Source organism: Aptenodytes patagonicus, chromosome Z, assembly GCF_965638725.1.
Source record: "Aptenodytes patagonicus chromosome Z, bAptPat1.pri.cur, whole genome shotgun sequence".
Lineage (NCBI taxonomy): Eukaryota > Metazoa > Chordata > Aves > Sphenisciformes > Spheniscidae > Aptenodytes > Aptenodytes patagonicus.
Window position 1 is genome coordinate 76,833,840 of NC_134982.1, and position 20,954 is coordinate 76,854,793.

Consider the following 20,954-nt stretch of genomic DNA (forward strand, 5'->3'; position numbering starts at 1 on the left):
ATAGATTATATTTGTTGAAGGTGGAATTATACTCTGTAATTGCATACCTCTGATACATATTCATGTGGGCTGCCTTGCAATTAAACTTTCCAAATTCAGTATCTAAATGGTAGTTTTGCTAAAATACATTCCTTTTTTTTGGACTGTACTTCTAAAATCTCACATATCCTCGCCCATCAGGAAAGCTCTCAGTTAATAAACAGACTCTGCAACCTACAATAACAGTTCTTCTGTGCTGTAGAACATTCAAATGAAAAGTATTATCCTTACAGTCTTGATAAGGTCACATGTGTCAGGATAAATTGTTACTTTGTGCCAGTCTCCAAAAATTTCAATATACTTTCAGGTATAAAACCATAATAGCCCTACATGAACATATCATAAATATAACTCAAATCTAATAAATATAAATTGTCCTTTTACTATAAGAGATGACACCTAGTTTGAAGAAGAATTAATAAAAGATGAACTAAAAATCAATGTTCTTTTTTTTTCCTTTTTAATTTTATCTGACATGTAATGTTTGCCAGACTGAGGAGAAGATTTTTTTTTTCAGTGATGGGCTTTCAGAAGTGATATTTGGAATAGACAATTTACTGAGAAGAACTTACAGAGAGTTCTTTTTTTAATCAGTCTCAAGGCATCATGTCATTAATGACAATGGCAAATACAGACAAAATTTGTATTTTTGGTTTTTTGGGTATGCCATTAACCACAAAATATAGCAATGGAAGTGTCTTTCTGAACTATAAATGTTATTCTGAAGACACTGTATTTTTTTAATTTTCTTTTCAAGGACTTAGAGTTCTGTAAAAAACATTACCTGAAGAGAGAGTCTGTTGAGCAAAGGTGAGGGATTTGGATGTTCCCTTTTCAATGACATTAATAAAAGTGAGATGTGCTAATTCCTCCCCTGCCAATTGTAGTTTTCCAACTCAGGCTCTCACACAGTGCTGTTGAAACAGGCAAAAGTACAAATTTCTGGACTTTAATAAATTGCATGGATCAGTACGTGGACTGAATGCTAGTGGGGTTAATTTATCTCCTATCCTAGGAACTACTGGATGTATTAATAACATTGGGGTTTTTGCTGCATTCAACCAGCAGGGTAACTGATGCTGAGATTATATAAACTTAGATAGGGTAACTTGTTAAAAAAAAGGATAATAGTGACATTTTAAATCCAGACCAACAATCCATTACTATCTGTACCATATCTTGAACAGATCTGATGAAATGAGTGTCTTATTGCTAGTTTTCTGGGATGACCTGAAAATTCAGTTGTGGTTTTACCATTTATGAATCATGCAAATTGCTGCAAATTACTTTGGTAAAATTATTAACCTCTGTTACACTGGAGTCTGGAAGATGTTATCATTTTGCCTGTGTAATGTAGTAGCAATGAGCCTGCCACCATCAGTGAACACGTTACCGTAAAGCGTGAAAATATGTGATATTACTAAGGTTTCCATTGCTTTGTCTGAGACTTTAAATAAGCATGTTAATGCGAGTAGCTGATATGAAATCCAGAGGAAAAGCAAACTGGATGTTGTGCTTTTTCAGTCAGGACACACTTCCGACAGCTGCCCTCCACCTCCACAGCTCATGAGTGTTGGCTCCCTGCTCCCTGGCAGCATGAGTGCAAGCCCCAAGGAGGCACAGGGCAAGGGAATGTTTTTAAGCATGGAGATAGTCCTCTCCTGGCTGTGCCTTTAACAATAAGACTACTGTTAGTTGCATACTCTCTCAAAATTTTCTCCCTGTGTGTGTATCTGTGTAAGTAGGGTAGATTAAAAGAAACAGTTAATACGCGAGTGTTCTGTACATTTCCCATTAAAGTAGAAAGGTGATGAATTCGTGCCTAGTCCCACTAGACCTCTGTTTGCTTCATTTACCTGCTTGCTTCTGAAGGCAGACATCCCTGTGTCTTTGTGGCAGAGCATGTTCTGTCCCTCATTTTTCCCTGCATCCCCATATCCCAGTTTTAAGTTGTTCCTTCTACTTCCCTAGCCTTTTTTCCAGGTATAGAAAAGGTGTTTCTCTAGCACATGGTGGTATTTCCTGGGCTGGCAAAAGCAGCCAAGTATCTCTGCATGTGTAATTGCACACTGCTTCTGTGTTTGTATTGCATGCATATACAGCGATATTTGTGTTTGCAAATTCAGAATATTAGAGTTCTATTTCTAGTATCTTCAGATCAGCTTAGTATCCTTTGGTACACTGCAGGTGGTTTCCATCTAGCATGTTAGAGAAAGCACGGCTACTTCTGACATGGGAGCTGCAGCTCTGAGGCAGTCGATAACATCTCCTTCTTTTCCTTAGAAATTCGCAGTGGAGTGTTCATTGTTCATGCCTGAGGTTGCAACAGCATGTGAGCTTGGTTTTCTTTACTCTTTTTCTTCTTGTTCGCACTGCAGTTCTTCTTGGGACTAATAGCAAGATTGCCCCAGTAGGGATTGAGTCCTTAGAGTGATCTCTTCTCTGTGGCACAATAATAGTGAGCAAACTCTGTAAGGGAAGATTGGCATGAGTTGGAAGTGTAGATAAATTTCCTTCCCTGTTCCAGGACTAACAGAAGAAGAAAAAGGGGTTTCATCCTCAGAGGTGGGGCCAGATGTTGGGGTGGGGAGTTAGCACGTCCCAGCAGCTGGGAACAGCCTTGAGCTTGAGCACTGGGAGAGCAGAGCCTTGCTTTTAGGTTGGGGTCCCTCTGCAGCAAGTGTGGGAGTCTCTTGGGCATTCCACAGGTGGACACAAATTACAAGCTGGCTTCCCAAGGTGATTTTGAGGTCTTTTGATTCCTGCCACTTGCACCTGTGAGCCTTCATGAGAAAGGGTAGACAGTGAAAAACCATTCTTCTTCTGTTATTCCCCTGGCTCTTCTGGTTTCCTTTTTGTTTCCCAGTTCTGATCATTGGGCCTGGCCAAAGGAGCAGCATCTACCCTTAGTGGTGGTACCTGCAGTTTCCTGGTCCTCTTTCCCCATTGCTCCCTCCCAGGCAGAACAAGCTTCCTCTTCACTGTCCTGGTTTCTTCATGACTGAGAAAGGCAGCACTGCCTCCCTCCTCACATTTGATTGCTTCGGTTTCCATCAAGAAAACTACTCGCAACCCCCTTCACAGTCCTGGCGACTCTGGCAGTGTCGGGTATTGAGCACTTCCAGGGTCTGGCTGGCAGCTCAGGGTCCTGAGTCCTTCCCTTGAGGACATCATGCAGCCCACTATGGGTGGAAGATGTGGGGAGAGGTGTTCAGGACTTGGGAGACAAACCACCATGGTGCCATGATCACCTTGGCACAGCCTCAAATGATCAAAGTGTTCACCACAGCAATGGATTGGTGGTGTGGGCACTGCTGTGTTCTTGGCTGAGACTGGCCACTTCTCTGTGTTTCCCTTCCCGCCTGGCCATCTTCCTCACCCTGAGATTTAATTTGCTTTTACCGTGCCAGCTTGTAGCCATGGTTGTGTTATTAAAGCTGTCCACCCCGCAAGAGGGCCCAGGTGCTGTTCTCGAGCTGTGTGCACAGCAGGAGGTCAGAAACAGGAAGAAAAATAAGAGTACAAATAAGTAAAAGACAAATGCTTGCCTTATAGTAGCTGCTGAATTTTTACGTGTCTGGGGTGGGAGTGTCTTCGCCCCTGTTATTGCTGGGTCTGGTTTTCCCACACCCGTGAGCTGTGGTCAGAGTTATGTGCAGCACCATTACAGCCTTCACACATTCATCTAATGTGTTCAAAAGCCAGGTTTGTCTGGTGAGAAGGAAGATACAACGTTCTTTTTATGAGGTACTTTTGTTCATTTCTGGGACAGCATCATTCAAAGAAAGGACAGCAATGTTCAAAGAGGGGAAAAAAAAGTCTGAAGATGCCAGGCGGGCAACCCCTCTCACACCTGCCTGATACCTTATTAATAAAGACTCTTCGACCACAAGTTAAACTGATTGTTTGAGCTAGCAGGGTGTTAATAGCTGTGTCTATGCTGTATTGCCTGTTAAAAGAGATTGACAGTGTTCCTGGAGTGGTGGGGATCTTTGATAGTGTAAATTCACTTTTTGAAGCAGCTACAAGACAAAACAGTTGATGAGAACAGTAGGCAGGGAGGGCAACAAGGCTTGGACAGAGCTGATGTTTATGCCTTAGAGAAGGTAAGAAAGTACCTTCAGAGAAATGCAGTGATTGTGGGGGAAGCGGATGCTCAATGGCAGTGAGATTTTGTGGATATACAACACTTTTCCAAACAAAATGATGGCAGTAAAAACATCTTCACCGTAATAAAGGTATTATCCAAACACGCCTGGGTGGTGTGTCTGATAGGCAGAATGAGTTCTGCAATACTTGTGGCCATTGAGGGCTGTTGTGGAATTGAAGGCTCATTGAGAGGGCTTTAAACTAGGTTCGAAGGGGGAAGGGGATAAAACCAGGCTCACTAGAGATGAGCCTAGGGGTGGCGTGCCGATGCCGGGGGCGAAATCGATAGCCCAGCTCAAGTGCATATACACCAATGCACGCAGCATGGGCGGCAAGCAGGAGGAGCTGGAAGCCATTGTGCAGCGGGAGAGATATGACTTAGTCGCCCTCACAGAAACATGGTGGGGTGACTCTCATGACTGGAGTGCTGCAATGGATGGCTACAGACTCTTCAGAAGGGACAGGCGAGGAAGGAGAGGCGGTGGGGTGGCCCTGTATGTTAGGGAGTGTTTTGATTGTATAGAGCTCAACGATTGTGATGATGGTACGGTTGAGTGTCTATGGGTAAGGATGAGGGGGAAGGCCAACGAGGCAGATATCCTGCTGGGAGTCTGTTATAGACCACCCAACCAGGATGAAGAGGCAGATGAAGCGTTCTATAAGCGGCTGGCAGAAGTTTCTCAATCGCTAGCCCTTGTTCTCGTGGGGGACTTCAACTTCCCGGATGTCTGCTGGAAATACAACACAGCAGAGAGGAAGCAGTCTAGGAGGTTCCTGGAGTGTGTGGAAGACAACTTCCTGACACAGCTGGTAAGTGAGCCGACCAGGGGAGGTGCCTCGCTCGACCTGCTGTTTACAAACAGAGAAGGACTGGTGGGAGATGTGGTGGTCGGAGGCCGTCTTGGGCTTAGCGACCATGAAATGATAGAATTCTCCATTCTTGGTGAAGTAAGGAGGGGAGGCAGCAAAACCACAACCATGGACTTCCGGAGGGCGGACTTTGGCCTGTTCAGGACGCTGGTTGAGAGAGTCCCGTGGGAGACGGTCCTGAAGGGCAAAGGGGTCCAGGAAGGCTGGACGATCTTCAAGAAGGAAGTCTTAAAGGCGCAGGAGCAGGCTGTCCCTGTACGCTGTAAGAAGAATGGGCGGGGAAGACGACCGGCCTGGCTGAACGGGGAGCTCTTGCTGGGACTCAGGGAAAAAAGGAGAGTTTACCGCTTGTGGAAGAAGGGGCAGGTGACTCAAGAAGAGTACAGGGATCTTGTTAGGTCGTGCAGAGAAGAAATGAGAAAGGCAAAAGCCCAGCTAGAACGCAATCTGGCCGCTGTCGTTAAAGACAACAAAAAAAGTTTTTACAAATATATTAATGACAAGAAGAGAGCCAAGGAGAATCTCCATCCCTTATTGGATGCGGGGGGGAACATTGTCACCGAGGATGAGGAAAAGGCTGAGGTACTCAATGCCTTCTTTGCCTCAGTCTTTAACAGGCAGACCAGTTCTCCTCAGGGTACTCGGCCCCCCGAGCTGGAAGACGGGGACGGCGAGCAGGATGAACCCCCCGTAATCCAGGAGGAAGCAGTCAATGACCTGCTATGCCACCTGGACACTCACAAGTCTATGGGGCCGGATGGGATCCACCCGAGAGTGCTGAGGGAGCTGGCGGAGGTGCTCGCCAAGCCGCTCTCCATCATTTATCAGCAGTCCTGGTTAACGGGGGAGGTCCCGGACGACTGGAGGCTTGCCAATGTGACGCCCATCCACAAGAAGGGCCGGAAGGAGGATCCGGGGAACTACAGGCCTGTCAGCCTGACCTCGGTGCCGGGGAAGATTATGGAGCGGTTCATCTTGAGGGCGCTCACAAGGCATGAGTGGGACAACCAGGGGATCCGGCCTAGCCAGCACGGATTCATGAAAGGCAGGTCCTGCTTGACCAACCTGATCTCCTTCTATGACCAGGTGACCCGCCTAGTGGATGAGGGAAAGGCTGTGGATGTGGCCTACCTGGACTTCAGTAAGGCCTTTGACACCGTCTCCCACAGCATTCTCCTGGAGAAGCTGGCGGCTCACGGCTTAGACAGGTGGACTCTGCGCTGGGTCAAAAACTGGCTGGGCGGCCGGGCCCAGAGAGTTGTGGTGAATGGAGTTCAATCCAGTTGGCGGCCGGTCACGAGCGGTGTTCCCCAGGGCTCAGTACTGGGGCCGGTCTTGTTTAATATCTTTATTGATGATCTGGATGAGGGGATTGAGTGCACCCTCAGTAAGTTTGCAGATGACACCAAGTTGGGTGGGAGCGTTGATCTGCTCGAGGGTAGGAAGGCTCTGCAGAGGGACCTGGACAGGCTGGATCGATGGGCCCAGGCCAACTGTATGAGGTTCAACAAGGACAAGTGCCGGGTCCTGCACTTCGGCCACAACAACCCCATGCAGCGCTACAGGCTTGGGGAAGAGTGGCTGGAAAGCTGCCCAGCAGAGAAGGACCTGGGGGTGTTGGTCGACAGCCGGCTGAACATGAGCCGGCAGTGTGCCCAGGCGGCCAAGAAGGCCAATGGCATCCTGGCCTGTATCAGAAATAGTGTGGCCAGTAGGAGTAGGGAAGTGATCGTGCCCCTGTACTCGGCACTGGTGAGGCCGCACCTCGAATACTGTGTTCAGTTTTGGGCCCCTCACTACAAGAAGGACGTTGAGGTGCTGGAGCGTGTCCAGAGAAGGGCAACGAGGCTGGTGAGGGGTCTGGAGAACAAGTCTGATGAGGAGCGGCTGAAGGAACTGGGGTTGTTCAGCCTGGAGAAAAGGAGGCTGAGGGGAGACCTCATCGCTCTCTACAACTCCCTGAAAGGAGGTTGTAGCGAGGTGGGTGTCGGTCTTTTCTCCCAAGTAACAAGCGATAGGACGAGAGGAAACGGCCTCAAGTTGTGCCAGGGGAGGTTTAGATTGGATGTAAGGAAAAGTTTCTTTACTGAAAGAGTGGCGAAACATTGGAACAGGCTGCCCAGGGAAGTGGTGGAGTCCCCATCCCTGGAGGTATTTAAAAGACGTGTAGATGAGGCGCTTAGGGACATGGTTTAGTGGGCATGGTGGTGTTGGGTTGACGGTTGGACTCGATGATCTTGGAGGTCTTTTCCAACCTCAATGATTCTATGATTCTATGATTCTATGATTAGAAGCAGTTTTAGCAGGGTGTACAGACCACAGAAACTACAGGCTGAAAGGTTTTCTAAAATAGCCTTCACACAAGCAGTTAAAGCAGGATAATGTTCACCACTTTGCTCCTAATAATGAAAAAAGATCTCCATTATAGAGTGTTTTACCAGTACGCTACAATCAGAGATGTGGAGGTGTTTTAAAGCACACAACACCTCTTGGTATGCATTATTGGAGTTTATAAGGAGCTATAACCACATTTTCCCTTGAACCGTCAGAGGCAGACCTGCTGATGTGAACCCCCTTGACGCTGTGAGGCTTCGGAAAACTGTGTATGAGGATTGGCCTAAAAGTAAAGAAACTAGGCCTCTGCTGAGAAAAAGAGAACACACCTTGGTATCTGAAAGAGATGTTTGATAAGGTTAGGAGCAGACTTTCATGGCAAAATTTTCACAGCTGATGAAATTGCAGAATGGATCAGATGCTTGTAAATGGCTTAAAGTCTACAGTCTTGATTACTTGGTGTTTTGATCACAGTGGAAGATCAACCAAGAGAAAGAAAAAGGGGGAGAGAGAGAGACAGAGGCCAGTCTCGGGGTCTCTTTTCTAGAACAACTGCTGAACAAATCCTAGAATGTGTGGGTTGGGAATAGGCTTCAGAGGGTGGGGGCAAATTGATGAATGGCAGCTATTAAAAGTCAGGACAAAGAGGGCACAGCCTGTCAGCCAGGATAAGAAGAGGGACAAGAACAACAAGCTGAGTCAAGCCAAAACCAAGTTAAAGGGTCCCCCGTCCATACAGAAATGGTAAGCCAGAGCAGAAAGTCGAATTCACAGTAACATGTACATGATGACCCCCAGGAGAAGCCTCAAGGGAATGTCCAAAAAGGACAATGAGCAGGAGAAGAAATGAAGTTTGGTCTGGCAAATATGAAACAGTCTGGGCACAAAGCAATGTTGATTTGTTAGACCATATTTATTGTGGAAGTGACAAGACAGTGTCTTTGGGACGCACCCTCATTGCATATGCTCTCAGTGACCACAGATATTGCAAAAACAGCACAGGCAGCGTCTCAGTGCTCAAAGTAATTATTATCTGATACAGAGGAGTGGCAGTCAGGATGGAGTTCATGAAAGCAATGAATGTGTTGGTAAGTTTTGAGTTGGTTCAGTTCTTGAGTTGCAGGGCTGTGTAGCTAGCATGTGTGAGAGTTTAAGATACCCTAAATGCATTGTAGGCCTGGGAAACATTTAGACAAATAAAAAAGTCCTTGCTATTAAAAAGTATATGGATTGTACACTTGTAATTTTGTGTGAGAGGTGTAAAGCCTATGTGGAAAAGCCTCACAAATGTAAAGGCTGGAAATGCAGGTAATGTCATGGAGATATCTTGAATATAAAACTAAATGAGTGTCTCATGCCCAAGATAAAAAGACACAAAACAGGGAAAGGCTATATTTTTATAACAGGGAATGTATGCAGGAAATTGGGACACCTTTCATCTCAGCAGTTAACACCAGGAGCTAGCTGAGAGGGTAGAAAGAAAAGTCGAAGACGACAGAATTTAGAGGAGACTATTGTCTCATGGACTGTATTCAGCTCTTTATGGACACAAAGTTTCTGGGCTATTTACAGAGCATACTGTGAGAGGCTGTGAGGGCTACTGTTTTGTCAGCTTCTGAAAGAAAAAATGGACATACAATTACTAACTCAAGGTGCCAGAGTCATGTGTATAGAAGTCCCCAGCCTGAGTACACATTTCATAGACTCTAATTTTTTTTTACCTATGAAACTAAGCAGCCTTCTCCAAGCATAGGGATCTGAGGCTTGCAAAGATTATTTTCCCCATTTTCTTCACACTACTGAAAATCAAAATTCTGTAGGCCATCTTCTATTATGAGATGGACAACATACTGCTAGAGGAGAAAAAGCAGCTATTGATATAGCACAGAGCAAACCAAAGGAAGACATTTGCAATGCAAAAATAACTATTATTCCTGCCAACAAAATGTGAAAATGTTAAGGGAGGCCTCTTGGTTACACTGGACTGAGCTTGTGATGACTTGTTGCACATTCCATGAGGAAGATGGTGATGAAAATATGAACATGGATCAGTGCATAGTTCCCTTTCAGGCTATCACAGTGGCTGGCACTTGCATGATTATGCACCTATTTATGTTCCTCAGGCCTAAGACTGTTGGTTTCCTACTACTGAAAGACTACCACCAGAAGAAAAGTATTTAGAAACCCTTTATTCAGTGGGATATTCATCCTATATGTGTTAAGCGAAAAAGGAAAATATCCAAAACCATCAAGAATTACAAAGCGCTAGATCTCAAATACTTAGATGGTTGATGATCAAATACTTCTCAGATGACTGTGTGGTGCTTGGTAACAAACTGGGGTGGCCCTTGAGAGGGTTTTCCAAAACCTCAGAAAGTCTGAAGGGCTATCTATTTAGGACAGTTCAAGGGCAGCTCTGGATATAGCCCTTTTTAAACTCCAGTGACACAACATAGCAATTGCTCTCTTCCCAGTCATCTACATATGATGCTACTGCTAGTTCCCCATTCTCAAATCCAGCCAGTGGTGAAGCTTGGTGCAAGTTCCCAGTAGACATGCACTCCATGTACAGACATAGATGGCCACAGATCAGCATAGACAAGAGAACAGTGCCTTTGCACCCACATAAACACAAACAGCACTCATGTAAACATGAGCAACACAAATGGCGTGACCTTGTTCTTACTCACCAGCTAATAAGGCCTGAAATTCCTAGCTGGATCTCATGTGTGCACATGCACCCACATGCATACACACACAAGCTCACAGGGGTGTCTCCAGTAGCTGGCTCTCAGACGTGTTGTATCTCTGCTGCCTGGGTCTTGGGTTCCTGGTCTCTCTGGTAGCTTGCCCCTAAACCGACATTCTAGCCCCTAACCATCTCCCAGACCTACTAGCCAACTAGTCCAGCTCCAAGCTCACTAGGAGATCACATCTGCACATGCTCACACACATACAGAGTATAGGGAATGCACACACAAAATAGTTCAAAAGAAAAGTTAGTAAGATAGTAAAAGCTGTGGTGACCAAGTGCAGGGCTTGACTGATTGACCTTTTTTATCCCTCTTTTCTGTTTTCCCACTGTTGCTCCTCCTTGTTCCACCCTGATCATTTGCTTCCTTTAACTTTAATCTTTCCTCCAAAAGTCCCATAATGCTTTGTACATTCTCACACTCCCCTTAAGACATAGGACAGTAAGCTTTATATAGTCCCAGAATCTCCCAAAATATCCCATGTTTGTTCTTTCTTATGAGACCCATACCAATAACCTGTAATAATCTTGTTTCCTTCTTCCTACCAATTAACAAGTGTTGGTTGAACCCCTTCAAAGTCGCACGAGTGATTCTTGCAACAGAGGATTGATCAGTGCCTTCTGGTCTTCTTACAGTCTTCACTACTCACTGTCAGTTAGGGTCTGTGTATCTGAGCATTTAAATTAACAATTTTCCTGTTTCTTGTCTTTGCTTTTATGCTGCGCAGCCTTTAGCCAGATATACTCACCGTGACCCCATCTCAAAGATCAAACTCTGGGCCCCCTTGCGGAACATGCAGCTTTCAGAACTGCAGCCAATGCCGCAGACTGCCTCATTGGAAACACAAGACAGAACTGGGGGTCCATTGGGGCCAGACAGGAGCGGAAATGTGGGAAAATGGCTAGCCACAGCCAGAAATCGTGGCAGCACCCACACAGTCACCCCATCAAAGCAGTGCCCACGTCTTCTTCATCACAGTGAGCTCTCCTTTTCCCCTTCCCCTTCCCTTTCCTCTTCCCCTTTTCCTTGCCCTTCTCCTTTCCCTTCCCCTTTCCCTTTCCCTTTCCCTCTCCCTCTCCTTCTCCCTTTCCCTTTCCCTCTCCCTCTTCCTTTCCCTTTCCCTTTTCCTGCCAAGTCTCCAGCAGCTTGGTCAGGGAGAGGCAAGAAGACTGAGGATAGGTGTACAAACTCCACCTTCTCCTTCTTGGCTTTTTCCTGGGCCAAAGGAAATCCCTGGAGGGGCCATCAGACCGACCCAGGAGTGAGTGTTGTGCAGCCAACAAGTGTACCGGGACCAGGGACTGGTGAATGACGGTCCTCAGGTGGTTGGGGTCTGAGAGGCTGATGGCAGCCCTGCTGCCCCTGCCCTCCTCCCAGGCAAGGGCAGAAGGGGAAAGGGAAAGACAGGCCACGGAGACAGAGACCCATTGCCATGCTGCTTTCTGGGCTTTTCCTGTGTTTTGGCTGAGGCTCCTGCTGCTGTCTCTGCCCGTCCCCATGCTCCGAGCTGTGGAGCCCATGGCGGCCCTGACTGGCATGGCCACAGGTGCAGCTTAGAGCTGAGTGGTTTATGCACAAGGTGATTATAGAGAAATAAGGATTAAAAGAGAAGGAACCCAATAAAAGAGGGCAGAGTGGCATGTGAACTGACATCATTTGTGGCCATTGTGTGCGTTGAACAAGCAAGGCCTAGAATGAAGCTTTCTTTAAAAGGAAGCAATGGCATAAACTCAGCTCTGGGGCATTGAGCTTCTCTATCTGTTTAGAGAAACAGCCTATGGTTTGGACAGGGCCTTTTAGTGCATCACTATGAACTAAATTCTTTGTTCATTGTTTGTATGTTGTGTTTTATAGTCCATGTGCCTGCAAATCACGCTTTTCACATTATAACTGTTTTCATGTAAAGTGGTTAGAACTAGTGAAGACTCTAATTTTCTTCTTCCAGTGATCTGGTCTTTCATTAATTCCTTTCCTGAGACTTTTTCTATATTATTCTTCATGTTTCCCTTTTATTATCCCTCCCTATTATTTTCACAGCTTTTCTGTGCTTTATTGTTGGCCATAAGCTCAAAGAAATTTATTTCCTTAACAATTAATTTTAAAATACAAGAAAAGTTATATTGCACTGTCCATTAAGAGAATAGTGCCGCCTTCTTCATGAATCTGGGACATCAGCTGAGGTCAAGATTCAATGCAGGCATTGCACGAGCTGAAGCTTTTCCCTTTGGATATATGGATATGCCTTAACTCTGTTTTTAAATACTGCTATGGCCAGACATCAAGCTGCAGCCGACAGTTTCTCATACAAGAGCGTTGTCTAAATCACAACCTTATATTTTACCTCTTATGTAAAAGAAGTGCCTTATCTCTGCTTGTTCTGGATCAATGAATGGGAGAAGGCTCAGAGGAGAAGATGAGGGCAAAGTGTTCATGAAGGTCAGGGAACGGGAGTGACTGACTGTAGAACATGCAAAGAAAGCTGAACTTACAAAGGTAACTCTTCATGGATGGGTAAGGATGGCCCTTTCTTAGGTAAACAGCTTTATCTGTTGAGTGGATCTGCTGGCTATGTCAGTTGAGTCAATCAACTAATTATATCACTTAAATGATTCAACCAGCTGTGACATTAAAAATATTACAGAAATCTGTAATAAGAATCACATTTGTATTGTGATTCACCTGCCTATTGCAATTGCTATACTCTGCTAACAGCAATTTGTACTTGTATTTTGATTTACGTTCATTGCTTTATCAGTCTGCTAAATCAAAATCCTGTGTAACATAACTTCAGATAAGTAAGTCTGATATTGAAGATTAAATCCTCCACATGTGTAATATAAAAAAGAATCTGGTCAGAGAGTGTTGAACTCCAACATTAGTTGGTGTCATGGACAGGATATTCCTGAGGTTTAATGTTACCAGTTACTGTACTAACAATTTCACAGTAACAGGATTTCTGATTTAGCACTATAAGTTTTTAAAAAAAAGTACCTCATAGAGGTTATTTTTGTTGTGATTAAGGAAGGCTAGTGACAAACTGTTTAAAAGAGAGGATAAATATTTACAGACGTTAGCAAAGACTGGTAAAAAGCTAGCCCATAAATTTGAAAAGGAGGGATAGAAAAACCCTGAGTGGGAATTTTCTTGGATAGAAGAACATTGTACCGATCACAGAGATATTTAGGAGGAACTGAAGAAATGAAAAGGTTCTAACAAATTGAAGCAGGAAAAGGGAAAACTAGGCTTGCGCTGGCTGCTAGGAATTTGCTTGCAGCAGTAGTGGAGAAGCTAGGAGAGTAAGATTATGTAAGATTAACATGCTAGAACCATAGAATAAACAGTAATAAACAATAATATGTTGTATAAAATGTGACATACACAACTAGAAAATCAGAACATGTTGTTAGAATGTAAACTGCAGCACTAGATCACAGCTGGTGCCCACATATGCAGGGATCGCCTACAATGGTCTAGTCGAATAGAGACTGTTAGATGGCTGCTACGTATACTGAGAACGATGAATGGTGAGGAGGTATCTGGTTTGATCCCAATTCTCCCAACCAACCTCACAGTGATGATTCAGATGACCAGTGAGAAGGAAATAAGGTGAAAGTGGTTGCTTCCATGATAAAAATCAAACAAATACTGGTTGTCCACCCTCCGACAACTGCAAAAGGTTTTACTTCCTTGGAGATACCTGACCTCCAAATAAAGTTTTCAGCTAAGCCCAGGGAATACACCCCTAGAATAGATGGCCATTTTATGGAGAAGAGGAGCAAATCAGATACCCTCACTGTGGATGAGGCTCAAAATTTAATATTAGGACCACCGGCACTCCTACAGACCCCTACCCACAGCAGGCTGCCTCACTGTAGGGGTCTGCTCTCCACCGGACCAGGCAGATCCCCCCAGCAAGGGGATGGAGGGAGAATTGTTACCCTCAAAATCTTGCTTATGGATAAAAATTAAACACCTATATCTTTCTTTTTTTTCACTGATTTCTTAGCAAGCTGTTGCTCTTCCATGTAGGATGAATACATTTTTATTATTTTCACCTTAATTTACAGCCCCAGGTACCTGTGATTTTTAGATATTTGTGGAAAGGGCTGGTTGGACCTTTTTGGTGTCTGTGGGGAGTTGCGGCCAATGTGATCATGCTGTCTGTGTGTGTATATATGTCTGTTTGTCCCCACTGGATGATTTTAGCAGAGAGGTTATCAAAGACATCAGGTTCGGGCACATTTCTCAGAAACAGATGAGTAGACAGAAGAGAAAGAACACTCCCTCAGAGTGAAAGGTTAGGAATTTGTTCTTTATTAGATGTCAGAGTCCACATATGCAATTGCCATCAGAGATCAAGTTTCAAGAAAACTACTGTTTAAAGAACCCCATTCTGATTAATTCTTTTTTTTTCTTTTAACATAAAATTAAATGATTTTGAATTTTCCTGATATTTTTTCCTCCATCCCAGCCAGTGTAAGCCTACTTCTGTGGAACCAGTAACGTCTTCTTATTTTTATTGCTCTGTCCTGTTCCTTAATGCTTGCTACAAGGTTGCAAAGTAGTCAAAGGCACAGGTATTTGGGTTTGCTTTCTCAGGGACAAAGACTAAATATTTTTGGCTTTAACAGTCCCTCATACTTCTGTTTTCACAGAATTCCAGCCACACACGTGTGGGTGTTGTGCTGGGCGAGTCCTCCTTCCTCTTCACGGCTCCAAGTATTATTTGGTTCTGATGGCAGTAGAAGGCTTAGCAAGTCCTGTCGAGGATTTATTCCTCACAGCCCTAGTAAATGGACAGCATGTTCAGAAATCTTAATGGGTCCCTGTTTCATTTCCAGAACAAATTTCTGGGCCATCACTCTCCATTCTCAGTACACTCATGTTGGAGTCCAGCCTGGGAAAAGAGGAGGAAATCAACCCTCAGCTATGCAATTTTGTCTTTGCACTTCCCCACTGATTGCTTTTTTCCTTGGTCTGTGCTGAACTTTCCGGAAATCTAATTTGTCTTAAAATGTACTTAAGCCCAGAGAGTTTGTCTTCAGATTCCCTAGCTCTTTGTTTTACTTCATTTACCAGTCCTTAATTTCATTTGAGTCAGTTTAAGAATTGAACTTTCAACCTATTAGCTAGTGAAGAAGCTCCATATACTTTATTTACTGTCTTCTTTATCTGAGGATGCTCCACCATTAATCCTTTTGAAGAAGACAATATGGCTATTTTGGAATCTAGTTCTTTGCTTGGGGAGAACAGAGATTTTTTGGTAGCCTTTTATTTGACTGGTTTAAATTTAAAGCGCTTTCTTATAAATTGATCTCATTCCTTTCCATTTTAACTTCAATTTAATACCTAAAGTACCTTATTTGATACCAAAACTCGCTCACTCTTTTTGCAGCATTCCTTGTTGACTGGTATAGGAGACATGTATACACTAGCATTTCACTAGCTTTTTTGCCTTGCTGCCAAAGGACAAATAGCTTTACAGGAAATATTAGTCCCCTTTTGATTGTAAAAGACATAAAATCAAATGTCTTATTGGTAATGAATGAATTAATTAATTTGCTCTTCTGCTTCTTATATATCAATGTTCCAGTACTGCTGGAAACGGAAGGAATTCGTGTGTGTTGAAGAATTAGTTTAAGGAAGGCGAATGGCCTAATTGCTGTTGTTCATGTGCACAACTACAGCCACAAAACAACTGAATTGTACTTACTTTTCCAGGGGCTGAATTTGTTTCAGTGGGAAAATTAAATACAAAAACTGATGTCACCACATACTAATCCTAGCTGTAGGCATGCCCAGAAATACAAACCTAAATTGAAGGGCAAAAAATAAAACATTTTCTAGATGTGCTGACTGCTTTTGTCATTCAAGTGCATGGGTCCAGAACTGGAGTCAGTAATATTGTTTTTTGCTGCACACTTGCATCATGGATGTTGCATATTTACGGCTATCATTTTGCAAAATAATCTGTGCAGAGTAATTTTCAAGCTATCAAGTGTATTTTTACAGGAATCAGAAACAGTAACAGAAAACTTGGGCAAATCCTTGATAGCTCCTTCAGAATATCCTCCGGTTACTTGGGAAACTGCACCTGGTGATGTACAGCAAATTCCATGTATTAGGCTTCAGTGTTGATTTCAAATGTTTATCAGACAGAAGGATTGACAGTAGATGGGTAGGAGAGAAAATTGGCCACACAGTACTCCTCTGGCAGTTACTGTGTCAAAGTTGTTTCCCTCTTGTCTGTGTGTGATTTTGCTCGGGGACCAACCTGTGAGGCTGGGTACCACTCTTTAAACCTGGCCATGCAGAAACCAGCTGGAAGACTGCCATCACTTTCAGTGGAGCCAGACTTTCACCCCTGCTGTTTTACTGCAAAAGCCAACATACGCATAAAAAAAGATCTCACTAGTCTCTTGGCCCCTTGGGGAGGAATGCAATAATAAAAACTGAGACAAGCCAAGATATGCATCACTGAAGCATCCAAGTGCAAAGTACAACGTAACACAAATCAAAGAAGTCTTTTTAAGCCTATCCCCTGATCTGAAAGGAGAAGAGGTCAGCTGCATTCATTTCATTTCTTTGAAATATGCATCTGGGTTTACACCAAGGTTTGCCCACTTGCAGCAGATACAGCCTTTAGTGTCTCTGTCTTTAAGATTTGCTTTAGGCTCCTTTCAAATGTGAGAAAGGTGAAAACTCTAGGTTGTGGTGTCACTTCTGAATGTGAGCACATCACATTGTAACACGAGTGGCCCTGACCCAGGCATGGCTAACGCTGCAACATTTCACTGCTGGCTGCATCCATCAGAACCTCTAAACTAAAATGACATTGGATGGAGACTGCTGCTTTTTATCCATCCTGTTGTAGTAAGGGAGAATAAAAGGGCACGGTCTGTGTGGCAAGAGCATGCACTTTACCCAGCAGCAGGCACTATAAACAGCAGAAGCTATGGGGGGCTTTGGTGGAATACTAAGTCATATGCCTACATCAGAGATTGTAAGGAGAAAAAAAAAAAAGAAAACAGGCAAACAGTTGGAAAAAAAAATCAAATAGATGATATATAGGACAGCAGTTCTGGATGAAGAGGCTGTTCCCTTATTCAGCAGCAAAAACATTAGAATGTTGCATCCGATCTCAAAACTTGTTGGAGGTCAAATAAAGCTCTAGGGGAAGCCAGTTACCCACAGTCCAGTAATTGCCTTGATTACCTTCATCTGAGCTTTTTCAGTGGTTATGTGAAATGGCTAATTTTCAGGTCTGCCCCTGTTTTTATTTTCTGTTAACCCCCACCCACCCTGTAGATTGTCTATTTGCCAAAGACAATGGAGGAGTTAATTACAAGGATGATCAACAAAGTCAAGCAGGACTGACAAAATCTGTGTTGCCTGTTAGAAGTGGCAATAATACCACCATAACCTGTGACTGATATCACTTCCAGCTACTTGTGGCCAAGTCAGAAGGCACAAAGCAACTAGATGTGTGTGAGGACTTGAGAAGAGAAGGGATTTCCCTGGGAAACATGCTGACATGCTGCGTGTGCGTGCAACTTTAGGAGCCTCCAACACTTGCATGGCTATATGCCCTATACAAAGTCTTTAGAAACTATTTTTTTGTTTTCTCTCAGTATTATTCACCAATACAATTAATTATTCATTCATTTTCCAATGCCAATGTCTGCTAAGATTTAAAAAATAAAGAGCATTGACTATGACTGTTTTCTGTAAAGGCAAGTTATTAATAATTGACTCATAAAAGGAGCAGAAAACTCATGATTTTCAGAGCTGTCAACTATTACTCCACTGGTTTAATTTTCTCTGTCCTTCAGGTCTGCCCTACCTTTCCACAGTCACCCAGCACTACCATGGCAATGAGCTGAGCCTGAGCTCACATCAGCTGATGGTGATTGACAACACAATTGTACGTGGTGGTCTCAGGTGGTGTCAGGTATCTAGAAAATTTTTCCTAAATCTGGTATGTCCCACCTCTGGAATGAATGATATCAAAACTTTTTTGTAAAAGTACTGTTTGGGAGTTTAACTGATCTGTAACAAAGTGTGTATCTGTTATCATATCGTATGTGTATATGTATCATATATCTTTATATGTTATTATGTTTTGGTTTGGGGGTTTTTTTGTTAAATTAATATACTCTAGTTCCCTGTAGGTATCCAGCATCAGGCTGAAGTATTTGATATCCTATCCATTTGCTGCTAAAATCAGAGGAGAAAAGACCAGAAGAGCAACCAGAATATGAATGTAGGGAATTCAATAAAAAATCTTTTACCTGCTGATTTGGGACTGGTGTTTGACTCCAAAATATTCAGCTAATAAATCCTTCCCAATCCTTCATAATAAACTCTTCCCAATGTGCTTACATGGTCCCAGGAAAGGAAATGTTGTACTTCTACCTGAGAGAACAAAAATGTGTTTACCACACATAAGTATAAAAATATAAAATAAGTCTATCAAACCTACTTTTAAATACATATTAACTGAAGAGAGGCAATAGACTCTTGGCAATACCAATTAAATAAATTAAGTCAGGTAGAACCATATTCCAGCATTTGATCTCTGGCTGTGCCTGTCTGGCTGAAGGATCAGATATAGAAATAGCATGCATAAATTTCTCTCCCGTTTTTGTCAAGTAAAGACAGGCTTATTCCAAAAGGGTTTATCACCCCCAAAAGTTAAAGAAGCATCTCTGACCACTGCAGGCTTTGCAGTAATGAAATTTTTAAACTGTGGACCATTGGGCAAAACTGACTATAGTCCAAATGGTGTTACCCTGGAAGGGATCTGCCTTTATTTGCTATTAGATCCAGTGGCATCCTTACAAAGGTAGGTGATACTCTTGCCACCTGCTTCTGGAGAACTTTCTTCAATAGCACCAGAGCTACACATTATTTCTGCCTTTTTTTATTGCTGAACAAGGGGTAATTTTATAGCACTGCCCAGTTTTATCCACTTAGTTTGGGTGTGATTTTATAATCAGTACCCACTGCTGCTTGCACTGACATCCTCACTGGTACAGCTCAGGAAAACAGGAGGATGACATTTCTTTAACTGGCTTTTAGTATTACTGCTGGTTTTGAGTGTCCTTTTCCATTGTGTATTTCTAGTACACAGGTGGGATGTTTTGCACTCTGTGTATCTGCAAGATAGAATTAACTTTTCAGAAGTTAACAAAATAATGTTTGTTTTGTTTTGTTTTTTTTTTTTTTAATGGACTTCATGAAAGTGAATACATCAGTGGTTTGCAACAGTGATTAGAAATCAGCAAGCCTTATGCAGTGGTGTCTATTTCCTTAAGACATTAAGCTTATTTCAGCACGTAGTTAACTCCCAACCTCTACTATGACTGTGAAGGTTAGGAAATGACTGACCAAAGTAATATTTCTTTTTAACGTTCTGGTGACATTTCAGAATGACTCTAGAGCACAGGGAGAAAACACTGGGTGTTATGGGGGTGAAATATCCTTGTCATTTGTATGAGAACAAACTTTCCAGTACTAATCAAGCACTCAGGTCTACACAAGAATTACACTGCTGTCACCAAAAATAAAAATAATATTAAGCAAAATCTTCACAGAGTAAATGTATTTTTTAAATTTCACTGAATTTTGCTAAGGATGAGTTTGTTTTAATGTAACCTGAGTCAAGAACCCTCCATGCAGCAGCATCCATGGTTTTCCTTTCTGTGGGGGGTGGCTAGGATGGGCTGACAGCGGCAGACCAAGATCATTAGTACTGCCCTGCCCTGTGTCAACACTGTTCACACACACACAAATGTACCAAGAACATGTACAATAGTTGGCAGAGATTGTGTGGTAAGAGGACATTGATTGCTGAAGAGAAATTGCTGAGCAACACTATCCTACAGCCAAAAAATATCCCAAACAGACCTTTTCTGAAGAAGAGATATCCTGCAGTCAAAAACCTCTTGGAGCAAAGACCAACAAATAATGTAAATATTAAATAAGATACAAGTTACACATTGGGGCTTATTTTGAAAATAAGCTTCCTACGAAAGTAGGAAATGTCTAATTGGTAATAGCTTCTTTGTTAAGGGATGTGCTGTAGACAGCTGTGCACTTTTGGGTCATAAAATAATAAGCCTCTCTAGACAATTCTACACATTAGTTGTCAAAGGACTCCATAAGGCGTGTAAGATCCAGTGAAGACTGCTCTTGGCTACAATTTTTTTCACCTAATTCCTAATACTGTAAGGAAAGTTCCTGGTTTCAGTCAGCTTTGGATGCGGTTTACTGGGGGCACCACCTTTTCTTCCATCCTTTCTTTGGGTTCTCTGTGGAATGTGTTGAAATCTGCTTTTGAAACTCATAAATAAGAACTTTTTTTTTTTTTAATTGAATCTGACATCAAGGTCCAGATTTTCAGTCTGGCCAAGTAAAAGCCCCATAGACTTCCTCTTTTATACCAACATCCATGCTCTGTCAACATCACCACCAGGATAAATGTAATTGTTCTGGTAAGTCTTTGAAAATCATAAACTGTTTGAAAAAGCTTAGGAGTAACCCTTTCATTTTCTCCATTAATGAGGAGCAGAGATGTACTGCTGGGGCCTCTGAATGCCCTGCATGGTGTTTCAGTGTCCACCACTGGACCTTAGCTGGAGGTTCAGGTGCTAGATAAAAAGAAAAACTCAAATATGAGGATGACTTTGTGGTGAACGGGATGTCACTGTAATGGACTCAGGACTGAGGGCCCTGGTGGTGACAACGTAAGACAGGGGAGCAGCAGGGAAGTGAGCAAGGCTTTCTACTGTGGCCACTTTGAAAACA